The sequence below is a fragment of the Grammomys surdaster genome, unplaced genomic scaffold, assembly GCF_004785775.1.
Source record: "Grammomys surdaster isolate TR1022 unplaced genomic scaffold, NIH_TR_1.0 125878, whole genome shotgun sequence".
Lineage (NCBI taxonomy): Eukaryota > Metazoa > Chordata > Mammalia > Rodentia > Muridae > Grammomys > Grammomys surdaster.
In genome coordinates, this window is record NW_021620703.1 from 2,897,965 (window position 1) to 2,914,394 (window position 16,430).

General features: G+C 38.3%; 1 pseudogene; it reads right to left on the reverse strand.

Annotated features, from left to right (window-relative positions):
- Nucleotides 1–9,318: 9,318 nt before the first annotated feature.
- LOC114608197 lies at nt 9,319–10,188 on the reverse strand (annotated as a pseudogene).
- Nucleotides 10,189–16,430: the final 6,242 nt, after the last annotated feature.

The following is a 16,430-nucleotide window of genomic DNA, read 5'->3' on the forward strand; positions in this document are numbered from 1 at the left end:
ATAATTATACCATTTCTCCCTTCCCACTTTCTCCTAAGCATCACCCTCCAAATTCATGGCTTCTTTTCCATTAACACACTCTCTCTCTCTCTCTCTCTCTCTCTCTCACTTCTAAATACATACATAAAACATATTCAGTTGTACTAAGTTGTAGGTATTGGTCCTAAAATTCATAGATATTCAAGGAACCTAAAGTAGAAAAGAATTGTCAGACGAGAAAGAACCCGAGAGTCTCACAATTTGGTCTCAAATAAGAAGTAAGGTACAAAAGCCAACAGCTTTCCACAGAGGTGGATTTTCGTTCTTGTGTGTATCTAATCTCAGGGCTGGCCACTTTGTGTTGGATAAGCAAGTAGCAGGCTCTTCCATGGGAAGGTTCTTTCTCCCTCGCTCAGTTTTTCCACTCTGTCCTTAGTTTACTCTCTAGTGTTAAAACTCATGTGCTTTTCAGTTTCCATGTTAGCAGGTCCCCTGGTGACATCACTGCTCAGGGTTTGTCAAGGTAGCCTTATTGAAAAGGCTTCATGGGTGATGCCTGTAGCTTCCCTGACACTTCTAGGAGACATGATCTGACAGCAAATTGCCCATTGCTCTCACTCTTGTAATTTTTCTGCCAACAACGATCCCAGAGCCTTGAGAATGGGTGTAGTGTTGTAGGTGTATCAGCTGATACTGGGTACCTCACGGTCAATCTCTTGTTTTCTGTGTTTAGATCAGTTGTGGTTTTCTGTAATGGTCTCTGTCTACAGCAAAGAGAGGTCTCTTGATGAGGGGTAAGAACTATATTCATCTGCAGGTACAGGGTAGATATTTAGAATGTGGTTAGGAATTATGCTGGTTTAGTAAAGTATCAGTTGTAGGTTCTCATCCAGGATCCGTGACTTCTCTAGTCTAAAATTAGAGAGCTGCTGTTTTCTGCCAAGGTGTGTGTACCACTATTGTACCCTTAGGGTTACGGTGCCATACTGGGAGTTATTATGAGTCATAGCTGAGAAAGTCTATTGCCAGCTAAGCATCTGTTTTTGAACCACATAATACCAATGAGCATGCATACAGTTCATGCGTTATGTGTCAAGATCTGCATTTATAAAATTTTCCTTAAATAATATATAATAAAATTACTACATGAAGGTGAAGGTAGGCAGATGGAAAGTTTTAACTGTTCATTTACTCCTTCTGCTTTTCTGCTTTTTTGAAAAAGAAAAATGCACATATTGAGGGCTTGTGAGATGGCTCGGTCTGTAAAGTCCACAGACACTCACATACAGATTTAAATAAATGCAAAAAGCAGCTACTTATAATAAGCTGGAAAAGGATTTGACAGAGGCATCCTGGTTTAAGAATTTAAGGTACCATTTAATGAAGAACATATGATTACTTAGATAATTAATATAGAAATTTCTCTTTTGTCTAAAATTGTATAGCTCACTGAGGAAGCTTCCTTTTCCTCTTTACTGTGGTGTAGGTCACCACATCATTCTTTAGAGTCACATAAGACAGCAGCTTGAAAGCCAAGTAAAACTGCATTAAGAACATTAATTATAACTTTTGAGGACAGAAATATGGATATATTATATTTAATTCTAATGTGTGTTGAGATGAGAGATTTTTAACTAGAGTCTGGGTACTCTGCATCTTTTGTTGTTTATCTGTTTGTTTGTTTGTTTGTTTGTTTGTTTTAGCTCATAAGCCGGCCTCTGGCATCCTCTGGACTCTCTTTCCCACAACAGAAGAAACTCTCTTCTCTGTAACTCCTCTGTCCATGCAGTGGAAAAACCCTCCAAAGATTAAATTCATAGAAAAGAAGATATAAAGAAAGCACTGTATCAAGTGACAAGGGAAGTCATGGAGTTTTCCAATGATATCAACTGGTGGAAGTTTTCCCCCAGCATCTTCATTCCCAGCATCCCAGCATCTTCATCCTCAGCATCTTCATTCTCACCATCTTTATCCTCAGCATCTTCATCCCCAGCCTCTTCATGTTTAGTTGTTTCATTTTTTCTAACCAACAGACCATAGGTAACAGTGAAACTACATTCTTAGTATAGAACACCTACTTTATGACAATGACACACTGAAAACTGTACTCTGTGCATCTCCAATTTTCATATGAAAGAATTTATTCAGGAAGATTGAATATAATTCTTCATTATTGTGGCAAGGCACTGCCAACATAATACCCACTTCTTTAGCCACTTCACATCAGTGGGACAAATACGTTTATACTGCTAAGCTCCTATAAAGAGATTTCTTCTCTTCCCAAACAAACTAGAATTCTTGCAGCCATTATAAAGATGATAATGTTTTCTTTTCTTCAGTTGAGTACTAAGCCATAAAAATGAACCTCCTTGTTTTCTAACCCTGAGGCCCCTCTCTCTACCACATACTTTTACTAATCTAACTCATTTGTTTGGGGATTTCTACTCAATGCCTTTCCCTTTCAGAGTTTGTCTGAGAAACCAAAATGGAAGTCAGATTTTTCTTTCGCCTGCTCATAATTCCTTGTGACCCCTTTGTGGTAAGTGTTACTCTTTATGGTTAAGCTTTCTCAATGTCTCACTTCAAGCCTTTGGTCTCCAGAAGGTCCAAAATTTCTAGCTGGAAGGGACGTGAAGGAATAACTCATTTTAGTTCTGTAGGATATTTGGTCTGGAGGAATGTAGGGAGAGTTTGAAAAGAGAGATGCCCTCTGTTTGAGCCTTCCTCCTTATACTAGAGCCAATTAACTGCCTCCCTAGCTATGTCTATTTGTTTATTTTAACCAATTCCTAACAACTCCCCACTTATTTTTCATCTCCATTTCATAGTTCATCCAACACAGTTGACGAAGACAGTGGTGCCCTTTATAGGCCCAATACAGGCCTTGCTACTTCTCTCAAATTCCTCCTCTGTTATGAAGTCATTCAATGGACAGACAAGTATGAATTTCCTGACATCAAGTTGAAAATTTAAAGTATAATCTAGACAGAAACTGTCAAAGTCTTTTTATATGTTCAGTTCACTGGATGTGTGCCCAGCCCCACAGAGCAAGCAGTTATGTCTACAGCTCTGGGCACTCTAGCAAGGTAATGCTGGTTAAGACAGTTACATAAACAAGGCTTTGGTTGTTAGAGGCCCCCAGTGAAAGTTTTCCTCTTCAATGTTGTTCTCTCTCATGTACCTTTCAAATTCTTTGACTTTGCTTTGTTTGTGGAGAGCTCCTCACATTGTTAGACTCTGTTCTGTTTCTTAAATTGAAAATGTATTTTTATAACCCAAGCCCTTCAGAGATGCTGTCTTTACTATCAATCAGGCAGCTTTATTTGGCAAATATCTTCCATCGAGGCTTAGTATTAAAGAACACCAAAGTGCTCTTTCAAAGGACCTGGGCTCAGTTTCTAGCACCCAAATGGCAGCTCAGAATTATCTGTAACTACAGTTCTAGGGAATCTAATTTCCTTTTCTGGTCTCCATAGGTATCAGACATACATGAGATGAACAGATACACATGCAGGCAAAAATCCATATACATAAATGTTTACAATGGAAAAATTAGAAGAAGAGTCTTTTCCATTCTTTCCTATTTTAACAACTGAAATATGAAAATAACAGCAGCTCACAAAAAAGAGACAAACACAAACCTATTTCTAATTAGCCATATTTCTCACCAATATTAATCTAATATAAAACAAAAATCACAAGGCAATATTACAGGCATACCAGGACCTTTTCCTTCTCATAAACATCTTTCATGATAGTCTTAAGTTGTGTTTCTGGTACTGGCTCTGAATACCTAAAATAATGATTCCCTGACAGAAATGGCTCAGTAGGAAGAGTGCTTATTAAGCAATCATGAAAGCCTGAGTTTGGTTGATCCTATCACTCTTACAATGAAATAAAGGACAGAGACAGGAGAATCTCTGGGTTCCTGTGAGTCAACTAGCATTGTGGTATTCAGCAGTGAGGGGGAAAACAAACAAATAAACAAACAAACAAAACACAGAAAGTAAGGACTATGACGTGAGGTTGTACTCTGACTTCTACACATATGCTATGATGTGGTATGTGTGCATACACACACAAACACACACACACAAACACAAGCACACATGTATATGGTATCACACATACACTGTACACATACCTGAACATATGTCATACACACATTAAATCCATTTTTGAGACATAGCTTCTCTTTGTAGCATTGGCTATCCAGGAACTCACTCTATAGACAAGGCTGGTCTCCGGTTCAGAGATCCACCTGCCTCTGCATCCCAAATGCTGTGATAAAAGACATGCACCACTTCCAAATGGAACAATTTTAAAATACTATTTTCTGAAGTTTAAATTTAATACATCCACCTGTTATTTTTACATATTTCAATGTAAATTTTGTAACATCATTCAACTTATGAAGGGGTCAACAAGAGGAAACTGGCACCATCAAAATTGACTTCAGATCTTAAAAAGAGAATAAAAACTTTCAAGCCATCATACAGAAAAATTAATCAAAATATAAATAAGGCCATCTCTCAACATACATAGCATTCAGGACCAAAAAGGCCTTCAATAATATAACACACAAATAAGTTTGAACATGTCTTCCAATAATAGAGGCCCACCTACAGAACAGAACAGAACAGATGGATGCTACACATCTGGCACAGCTCAAGAAATGCTACCAAAATGGGAGGCTTTGGGGAGCTGATCACACTGAATTGAGGACTCTTCCATAATGGAAGACAGGAGTTCCCTGTGTCCCTCACATCTGCCTAGAAATGCAGGCCCTAAGAGCATAACTGCCATGTAAATAACTCTTGGGAAATTTTACCAAGCAGGGAAGATTAACTCAGATTCTAGGAGCGGCCATTGAAGGTTGACACTATATCCCCAAAGAACATCACCTACTTTTTTCAAGATCCAATTATATTTCTCTAAACTCATTTATTGTTCCTTAAATAGTTCACATTTCCTCTCGTCTCCCCTATGAAGAAATAAAACTATCTAGATTTTTTCCTGAGATTATAGTGGTTTTTTTTTCATGATGCCTCCCAACTACATAAAACATGTACATATAGTTTCCTCTATTGTTTTGTCTTAATGGTAATCTAAGTAAAGAAACTAGAAGGTTAGAGGGAAGGCATGTTCTCCTCCCAATGTCAGGTTCATGAAAAGGACAAGACTAGAAGATCAATGGACTCAATTCCCTAATACACAAAACAGACTAACAGAATGGCTGTGAAAATATCATGTATTCTTCTGCTGAATCTAAGAAATACAACTCAACATCAAGGACAGAAACTACCTCAGAGTAAAACGGGTTGGAAAAAGATTTTCTAAGCAAATGAACTTAAGAAATGAGTTGGTGTACTCATTCTAATATCTAACAAAATACCCTTCAAATCAAAATTAATCAAAAAGAGATGGGGACAGAAACTTCATGCTCATCCATGAAAAAACCACCAAGATGTTATTTTCAATTTTTAGCATCTGTACTCCAAACCCAAGGGTGCTCACATTTGTAAAAGAAACATTGCTAACACACATTGACCCTCACATATTGATAGTGGAAGATTTTAATACCCCATTCTTGCCAAATGCAACTCATCCATGTGAAAACTAAACAAAGAAATACTAGTCCAAACAGGCATTATAAGCTAAATGGATATAGCCTAGCTACAGAATATTTCAGTCAAATACAAAAGAATATAATTTTTCTCAGCATCTCATGGAACTTTATCCAAAATGACCATATACTTGGTCACAAAGCAAGTCTCAACAGAAACAAGAAAACTGAAATAACTCTCTGCATCATAGCAGACCACCACAGATTAAAGATGAATCTCAACAACAGAAACAATTGAAAGCTTACAAACTAATGGAAGCCGAACAATTCTCTACTAAATGAAAACTGGGTCAAGACAGAAATAGAAACAAAAGTAAAGACATAAAATATTTAGTAGGAAAAACTATTGTAATGAAAATTTCTAACTGGAAGATATATATTCTAACCTTACTTCATTTTTCAATATAAATTCAGATGAATTAAAGGTTCCAATATAAAAATTAAACCACTTTAAAATAAAAACTAATAATTAAAGTAAATAATATCATGTAAAATCCCTCAGATGAAAATGAAACAGGGATGCTTTGTTCTCTTATATAAAAATTTTAAATAAATTCTAAAACCAAAATATAAGTTGAATAAAAGTCTGAAACTGGTTGTTGAAAAAACTCTAAAGAACTCACAGCTAAAGGTGGAAACAACTGTATGATCATGACAGGACGTGATTGGTAGGCATGTTTGGAGATTTATACAGAAGAGTAAGGACAAAACTGTAAATTAAACATCCTAATTCAGGGACTATGGATATGTTTCCCAAGGTTAAAGTGCTTAACAATATAAATAAGATGCCTTGACTTGATTCCTATAGATAGCTTGATGCTGGGTACACTGACATGTCTGTAACATCAGCACATGGAGCAGACATGTCCTTGAAACTTGACTTAGACTTAGCTAAATCGGTAAGCTCTCGGTTAAATGAAATCCTGTTTCAAAATGTAAGCTAGGAGAGCAACTAAAAAAGGTACCTGGCATAAACTTCTGGTATCTTCATGCATGTGCACATGCATATATCACACTTGTTTGCACATGTGTACATAGAATAACACATGCATACTATATATACCTCCACCACACACATACGCACATACATTCATACATACACCACACACATATACAAAATACAAATTCAGAAGTTTGTACACACACACACACACACACACACATATATATATACATATATATGTATATATATACATATATATATACATAATTTTGTAGAATTAAAGTTAGTAAAACTCAAACATTGTTATTGACAGAATAATTGAATTTTCCTACGTGACTAAAAAGTAATAACTAATACAACAACTTGAGAAAATAATCTATAATATGCATCAAAGGACTGAAAATGATTATAGATATTTTGACACAGGATTTCACCATAAAAATCTACTCTACTGAATTAATTTGTTTTACTTGTAGATTAATGAAGCAAAGTGATGAAATATTAGGAAGGCATTAAATTACAGATAAAACCTTTTTGCACTAAAGTAAAAAAAAATTATAGAGTAATATGTTAGAAAAACAGACTGCAAATTATCTTATTTCAAGTTACAAAATAGACAAAAAATGAAAAAAAGAACAGAAATACCAGGTGAGGACATGCATGCCTGTAATGCCAGCACACAAAGGGTTAAAGTAGGAAGATTAGAACTCCACTGCCAGCATTGAAAATATAGTAAAATCCTGTCTTAAAATCTAAGAAGATAAATATAAGGTACAAAAGGAAGACAAAGAACAGAAAAATTATGGGCAATAAAACTTACATACACACACACACACACACACACACACGTGTGTGTGTGTGTATACATGAAAATTGCAATAAATGTAAATGAGTTAAACTAATGTATAAGTTATAAGGCATGAATTCTTAGAAAACAGTAAAATGAAAAGGTTCCACTTTGAAAATCATAAAGTGATATGTACTATCTGAAAATAATAGAACATGATAGCACCACAATATAGTCATTTCTGTGTGGTGACACCACAGAAGCAATTCAGATTTGCCATAAAATCTGTATAGACAAATTTTTCTAAGACAAAGGACACACTATTTCATTTGTAAGAAAGCTATTAAGGAAATATTTAAGGTGAGCTTATCAATGTAATTAAGTTATGGACAATTTCATAGTGAATATTCTGGCAAATATCACTGGAGGCTTACAGCTTTACTCTTCCAAATATTTTTAATTGAATTTCTACAATTTTTAGTATAATGTAAGTTTTTTAAAAATGACTTCTAAATGAAGCTACTGAAAGGAAACCACAATAAATGTACAGATTAAAACATTATTTTTTTTACTTTTTCATTAATTTATTTATTTATTCACTGTACCTCCTGTTATCAAACCCCCTCTGTCCTCTCCTCTCAGTCCTACCCTCACAAATTCCACCACCCATTACCCACTTCCCTTCTCTAAGGACAAGGGGAGACCCCACCCTGGGACATCAAGTCGCAGTGGGACTAAGCACATTCTCTCCCACTGAGGCCTGACCAGACACTCTAGTTAGGAGAAGGGGATTCAAAGGTAGGCAACAGAGTCAGAGACAGCCCTGAAAGACATGCTGGGGTTGGAAAGTTGACTCATCAGATAAGAGTCCTTACTAGGTCTTTGGTTCCTAGCAACCACCTCATGTGACTCAGAACCACTTGTAACTCAAGTTTCTAGGGGAATCTGATGCTCTCTGACCTCCACAGGCACCTGCACATATGTGGCACACATGAACTCATGCAGATACTCATCTACTTACACATAAGGGGAAATAAATGAATAAACCTCTTTAGAAGTCAGGTCATACCACCACCTTTCCTTACTACACAGCGGAAGATGTCTCTGCAGGAAATTTAATCTTCAAACTGTTTCCTAGCAACAGAGGTTTAGACACAGTATCTTTCTTCATATCAGTCACTCACATCTGTGAAAATGTTTAAGATCATCCCTTTGATGCTGTGAATAAAGTTTGAATTTGGCTATCAGGCAGCTGCAGGGTAAGGACAAGCATATGGATTCCACAAACACTAGCATTTCCTTATTCTCTTGGGTATACTATGAGGAGACACGATTCCATTTTCCATCAGAGCTGTATTATTTTAATAATACTTTTAATTATAAAGGATTTCAAGTAAAAAGCACAGCAGATACCAATGACAACATCATTTCTATTTTCTAAAGAAATGAAATGACCGCATCGCAAAGCAACACATTCCATGTTTTAAAAGCAGCCTTTTCATTCCATTAACCTCGAGAGCAAATTAAAATCACCTGGGAATCTTTTAAAGCACTCATTCTGGCTGGACTGGGACTTAATTAACCGTTCAAGAGGTTACTGGAACATGTGACCCAACTGAAACGCATTGGACAGTGTGCAGTCTTATACCGAGGGATAAACTGTACTTGTAGAATAACCGAAAGGAAGACGCTACTCAACTATGCTTTAAAAATACCAGTTTATGCAAATGTCCACAATAAACCAAATGCATACTGAACTTCAAACACTGAAACCATAAAGAAAATGAAACAGTCTCCATTGGGAATCCCACTGAACTGATCATGGGTTTCCCAATGGAGGAATGAGAGAGAAGACTGAAGGAGCTGAAAGGGTTTGCTTCCCCATGGGGAGAGCAACAATACCAACCAACCAGAGCTCCCAGGGTCTAAACCAATAGCCCTAAGTCACACGAAGGTGTGAGCAACGACGCAATGCTTCTGGGCTCACATGGGCAGGTCAGTACTATTGTGTCTGGTCTTCTTGGAGGTACTGTCATCTCTCGGCAGTGTTTTCTGCAAGTTGGACATAGTAGAAGTTCTCTCAATGTCTATGAGAGCATACAGCTCTGTGCGCTGGGTGGGGGATTGTAGGAGGGGAGTGGTTGGCGTTTTTGGAGTCTGAGGGTTGTCAGAGTCACTGTCCCCGTCTAAATCCACCTGTATATAATTGAGTCGCCTATGTTCTAAACTGGGGCGCCTGATATCAAAGTTAAAGACTGTTGGTGTACAATCCCTACGCCTTGAATAGTCTATTTTGTGAGCACTTCCCACAGAAGGGTGTCAGCTTGAGGGGTGGGATGAAGCATCTTTAAATGGGTAGCGGGGATACATATTGGGTCAGTTCTGAGCACCAAGCCCTGGAGTCGTAGGTGTTCGAGGTGTTCTAGGGACTTCTAATTCTGTCTGATGACTATTCCTTTCTACAACTGGCTCTTCTACCACATTTATACTATTATTTTGTATAATCTCTTGTAACATGTTAAATAATTCTTCTGCATGGGCACACTTAAAAGCAAAAATTCTTTGTCTAGTTTGACACCATCGACCACTTTCAAAAGAAAACAGATTTGAGTCGTAGCCATACCGTCACAGGCAGAGGTAGTGTCATTTCACCGAGTCCCGCTTCTGGGTGCACAGAATCAGTTCTGTGTCTGTGAGCTCCATGACACCAGAGCCTAGCTCATTGCCATCATCATCCATGTTAATGACCTTAAACTTGTTCCGATGGTTACCTGGGACAGTGTCTTTATCTGGACAGCTACACCAAAAGAGAATTGTCCTCTTCAGACTTCGTAAGTAAAGATTGAGAACCATTCTTCAACTCTCTAACATGGATGGCTTTGGGGTCTGCAGTAGCCTACAGAAGAAGGCGTATGTGGATACTCTAGAGGTTCTTTCTCTGTGTCTTTCATCTGCCTTCACGCTCTATTGCATGTTTATTTGTGAATACTTTTTGCTCCACATGTGTGCTCCTTAGGAATTCCCTCTATACCGCCCTATACTGCAGCCTTATAGCAACCGACAGCAATCTGAACAAACAGGCTTTACCACAGATATCACTGTAATCTTCATTAGAAGCATCGTTTTTAAATGAGACAGATGGGAGAGCCCTCCTCTCCCTAGAGCACACAGCAGGAGTTTCACAGTTAGAATCTGTTAACATCATTACCGCTCTTCGTTAGTTCTTTAGTTTCTTAGTATAGCAGCTATACTATGTTTTGATGTTTATTTTCCTGCAAATAAGTAGAGATGAGGCAATTTGGCTTCTCAGTATCTGTTGGAGTCACCATTGCAACCCTGTCTGACTTAAACAAACAAAAAAATCCATCCTCAGTCTACCAGCTAGATGGACTATCCTCATGCCAGCACTGGCTATCTTGGAGATGCCACTGATTCTTATATGACAATTGCAACAGCCAGGACTGCTTATAAAACTTTTCTCTGGACAGTTTGCAATCACAAGCCTAATACTCAATGACCCTGAAGTCATTTCCACTGAGGCTGTGGGGGAAACACTTCCTCTGGTGGTCTGGCTAATAAGACTTCCAGGAGTAGTGCAAACTGAACATGACTGTGGTGGCTGTAAATATAAGCTTACGTGAGAGACTTTCTGTAACTGGTGCAAACATTCCTCCTGTGGTTATATAAGGAAGCCACTTGCTGTTTTCTGTCTCATTTGGTGTTGCAACATCAGGCCCAATAGAAGGCTTCCCTCCAGTGGTCTTTTCCTGCCGGTTTTTCATGGTGTTGGCCACATAGATAAAAAGAAAAGATTCAGGAGAGAGAAAACAACCAGATGCATGGCAGGAGCTGGACTATAAAATGGCCACCATACTGAGGCAGAAGCAACAGAGCCTCAAAATCTTGTCTGCAAAAGAAGTAGGGAGCTAGTTGTGCCCCAGGCCCAGGTACAAAGGTGGGTTCATAGCTGCAAAAGAGGCAGATCCACTAGAGTGCTGGATGAGGAGCAGCAAGGGGTAGTGATGGTGATGGTGGCAGTCAGCGATAGAAAGAATGCGAGAGTGGGCTTAGGGCAGCAGCTGAAAAGGATTCTAAAGAGACAAAGTAGAGTGCTGGGTCACTAGAGAGTTACAGAGAACACTCAAGTCCACAGAACCAAGCAAGGCTCTCAGAATGCCAGAAGTGAAGAACGCCACTGTGAAGACTTGAGAAACCAGGTGCCTAAGCCTGCCTATACAGTACTATTCCTAGTGTAAACCTTAGAGTCACTCGAAAGGCCTTTATGAGGGGTGTGGCTAGGGAGAAGATCCCCTATGGTTTCTGCTACCTGCCTGCTGCCACAGTTCCCCACTGTCACACACCTGGAGCTATCGAAGTTCCCCCAAAGAAGCGCTTGAAGATGGTGGCTTTTATATACGTATAGAAAAGGACGATCCTCAGCTGATTAGGAACATACAATGCCATGTTTCTCTCCTTTGTTAAGAATCTCTAAATTCTCAGTGGACGGCCAACAAAATGTATCATACAGATGCCTTCAAAGTAAAACTGTGGTATTATGTGAATGCTTGATTTCAACATAAGTCGTCGGTTTCTGTGAACCTATGGTCTTTTATAACTGGCATTGTGTCTTCTTGTTTCTGGGGCAAAACTCGGGCTTTTTCTTCCTCTTATCTTTCAGCCGCTTTCTCTAATTTCCTTCCTTGCATTCTGACAACAGACGTTATTCTGTTGAGTCATCCACCCCTTTTTCATCTGTCTGTTAGTACCACCTCACCTCTTCCTTGATTCTCTTTCTCTTTGGGAAATCTCCATCATACCACAGTGACAAAGGAGCACCAGGATGGAGCTATGGCAGCAACACAAAATGCTCCTGTGGGTACCACCTGAGGCAGCTCTACATGTAGAAATTTTTTGAAGCAGGATGTTCATTGTTTTTTCAGAGTTTCTCGTAAAGCTACAGATTCTATGGACACATGTCAGAGTAATGAACTCTTTTGTAGGAGGGAAACAGGGAAATCCTTTGTAGAAAGTAAAAACAAAAAAAATCATGCTGAGGAAATTAATGATGATGGACATTTTATAAGGAAATAGGGGGAATGTGTGATATTCGATAAATAATTTAGTATGTGTAATTAAAGTCCTTGTGGGGTTTCAAAATCTCACCCTGAAAAACCATGGCATTGATTTAGCTTCTGCACATGAGCTCAATCCAGGCTACAGCTTAGTCGTTATTCTATGACTAAATCAGGGCAGGCTGTGACCTCACTGGCCTCTGCATTCCCTACTCCCAGCACTTTCATTTTCGTAATCTATTAATTTTAGGTGAAATATTAAAAAAAATTAATCAAAAACATCTCAAAGGATTGAATAGTGTGAGCCAATCTCATTAACAGAACAGAAAGCCTGGAAAGTATTCGAGTTTAGAAGGGCTAAGATAATATTTTCTTTGAAAAGAAACTATGTAGTTATGCTTCAGTTTCTCGCTGAAATCTAAAGAACATAATAAAAATAAGAATAATAAATTAACAAGCCTCTGACTTCAAGGCTATGATGACTAATCTTAGAGGTCAACCTGACGAGATTCAGATTCAACTAAGAGAACTACTTCTTAGCTTCGTCAGGGTGGATCTGTGAAAGTATTACCTGGAAAGATTTTCCGAGGGAAAAGAGCTTTTCATAGAATGATAGCACTTTCTAGAAGGAGCCCAGATATAAAGTTGTCTGATGTAAAAGTAAAGCTTCTTCTGCCTGCCAACTTTTCCTCCTTGATGGTGAGGGCATCTGTCCTCATGCTGTCAGTATTGGTCATGTCCTTCAGAGATACTGGAACTTAACTAATTTGGTCTTAATGACTGGCTACTCACCAGGAACATTCCAGATCTTTAGCATCAGGATGGGATAGCTAAGGTGGTATCTAGCTAGCCTCAGGGGCTAAGAAGTGAATGGATGCTCACCTACCTTGTGTGATGATGACCATTGCTCAAATAGCCAGCTCATGCCATGTAAGACAGCCTAGTGAAATCCCTTTGCAGTATACATTCAATTGGTGATGTTATCTGCAGAACTCTGACTAGTACATAAGAGGTACCAGAAATGGTCCTAGAGAAATAGTTATGAAGTTGAATTTCCCTTGTGGGTTGATCATAACAGGAGCTGTCTCTCCAACTTAACTGAGTCTACAGCTATTTAGAAAGGACTGATAAATGTGGTGAAGTCTTTAAAAAACTATGTGAGATAAATACACTTGGTAGTTCTGATTCACTCCCATGTGAGAAACAAGAATTTTAACGCCTCTGTATATAAACTCTTTGACAGTTGTGTAAAAGAAATATAATGATGTTGTCTGGTTGCCTCTAGCGTCTCTAAATAAAGTAACAAAGGAAAAAGATGAGGACAGAGGTACTATCTCAGGTCCAGATATGCGTAAACAAGTAAACGTTTCTAAGTACGCTCACAAAGAGAACCTTCTCTTCAGCAGCCATAAGGCTCAAGTCATCAAAACCTAAACCCAAGCACATAATACAAATTTAAGACCCAGCCTCAAAGGAGCTTAGGAATTAAAATAAGACATCATTGGAAATGGGTATGAGCCTGTACTTGGGCAGGAGATGTATGGAGAAAGCTGATTAACCCAGAGGCATCAAACTCTAATACTCTGATGACAAAGTACTCTCTCCATCCTTAGTGATGTGTGCATTTATTCCATGCAGTATTGCCCTCTCTGCCTAGGCCTGGGGGACTTAACTCTGCAATGATTCTACAATCAGCAATGACATTCAGAGATATCAAGAAAGACAAATGCTGCTCTCCTCAGTACCTACCCACCCTTTTCTCTAGGTACCTGGAACCAGACTCATGCATAAACAGGTTCTACAAGTGAGGTTAGAAAGGATGCCTCAAGTGGAAGTGCACCATACCCTGAAATAACTTAGGTGGTTTCTAGTTCATTCAGGAAAAAGTCTGGGAAATATGTGTGGAAATATGAAATTTTAAGGATGTGGAATAATGTGAAAGGAAGCATAAATCAGATTAAGCTGGGTTTACCAATATGAAACCATTCACTCCACAGTTAAAAGAGATGCCAACGATTTGTCTGACTGGCTGTCTGATGTATATGTGAAAAAATGAGCTACTATGAAGGAGCTGGAAAAGCCTGATATCATATGTTTTCGTGTTGATGGAACTTAGTGGAGTGAAAAAAATCTTGGAATGATGGAGTGGAATCATCTTGTAAAACGTTCTCTTAAGCAAGGGGATGGTCCAGGGCATGTTCACTTCAGCAGTATCACAGGAAACACATTCTGAAAGGAGAAGCAGCATAAACAAGGAACTGCCATTGCTTGTCTCTGTGTATTAGACCTTGCAATGGGAAGGAAGCATGGCTAGTCAAGTGGATATCTGAAACACAACGCTACTAGCTCAATCCCATTGTATCCAGAGCCACATGGAAGCAATGATTCTCCAATGGTGATTACTGTAATCTGAGGAGTAGGAAAACAATGTTTACAATGATCTGACTTGTGAAAAGCTGCTTTATTGGCTACCGATCAAATTATCTCAAAAAGTGAAGCAGATAGGGAACATACTAACTTATTGCCTAATATGTACTAACAAAAATATTTCAGAAAAAAAATGAATTAAAGGCTAATTTGAATCATACCCACCAAGTGCCGTGACCGCTCAGCCAATTTAATAGACTACAAGCCCTTCAAACGGAAATGAGTTACAGGACCTAAAGTAAGGACTCTATTACAATAGTGTAGATTTTATAATTTATCTTTTTGGCTATTATATTTCAAGGGGACTTACAGATTTTTACTAGGATAACTACTGTATATTATAGAAAAAAATCAATAGTTAGGATTTTAGGGCTATTTCATTGGGGTGGTGGTTGGTCATTTTAGATTCTAGTATAAAGTTTTCCTTGAATTTCTGTTTTAGTCTATTTTTAAAATATTTTTATTTAATTAATGATACTAAGATCCCCAAAGGGGAGACCAATTTCCCCTGTATCAATAGGTAGAAGAACCCACTATACCAACTATATTCATTTTAGTATCCATTAGGTTTCCACTCATGCATTTACAGTATTTAGCTGGGGATTTAATGTCTTTAAAACCTAACTTGAAGAGCAATATCCAAGAAAGTCAGTGAGACACTAAAGATGAAATACATGGAGGCTTTACTGTAGAGGACACTCTTGTAAGGATGAGAATCCCTACAGGAACTACTGTAAGACATGGCCAGGTTCCCTGTGTATCTATTTTAATGTACAACATAAACAGACAGGGTTCCTGCTACTTCATCACTGTCTACCCTCTCCTAATCCTTTAAAGATCTATCCTTACTTTCTTTTCTACAGCATGGTTTTGTTGTTGTTGTTGTTGTTGTTTATGCTTATTCATGTGTATGTGTCTCTGTGTCAGTCCTGAGGATCAGAACTCTAATCTGAAGCAGCCCTTGTTTGCCTCTTAGAGATTGAAGGTAAGTCCTCACTTAGAAATTAGCCTGGTGTAAGTGGGCTGGCTGGCTTGCTTCCAGGAGATCTCTCCAGTGGGGGAATTCAAACAAGATACGTTGGTTCTTATACATAATCTTGTTTCTAATGCAGTTAATTACAATGGACTACACTTAAATAAGGATGGTTTCTGACTCCTTTTAACTTAGGAAAGAGACACCATATCATCCAATAGAGACGTTTACTAAGACAGTACCAAATTCTAGGTAACAGTGAGAACAAAGAGAACTTAGTATCATCATCAGAACCTGAGAGACCGGGATAGTTGGGGGCTAGCAATGAGTAGGAGATAACCTAGTCAAGGGCAACAACCAACAAAGCTAGAGACCGTGATGAATAAACCAGGATGACAAGGGTTTTATTTCCTTGTTTGAGTTAGGTGGTAGGTGGGCATGTTTTGATAGCAATATGGACCTTCCATTGGCTCATCCCATGACAACCCACAGAACAAACCAATTTCATAGAAATTATATCAGCCTCTGAACTGCTTCTGCCATAGACAAAAAAGCTCAGGGATGTTTTCATCTCCAGGATTTCTTTCTTTTTTTTTCTTGATTTCTCATTCTTTTTTAATTTC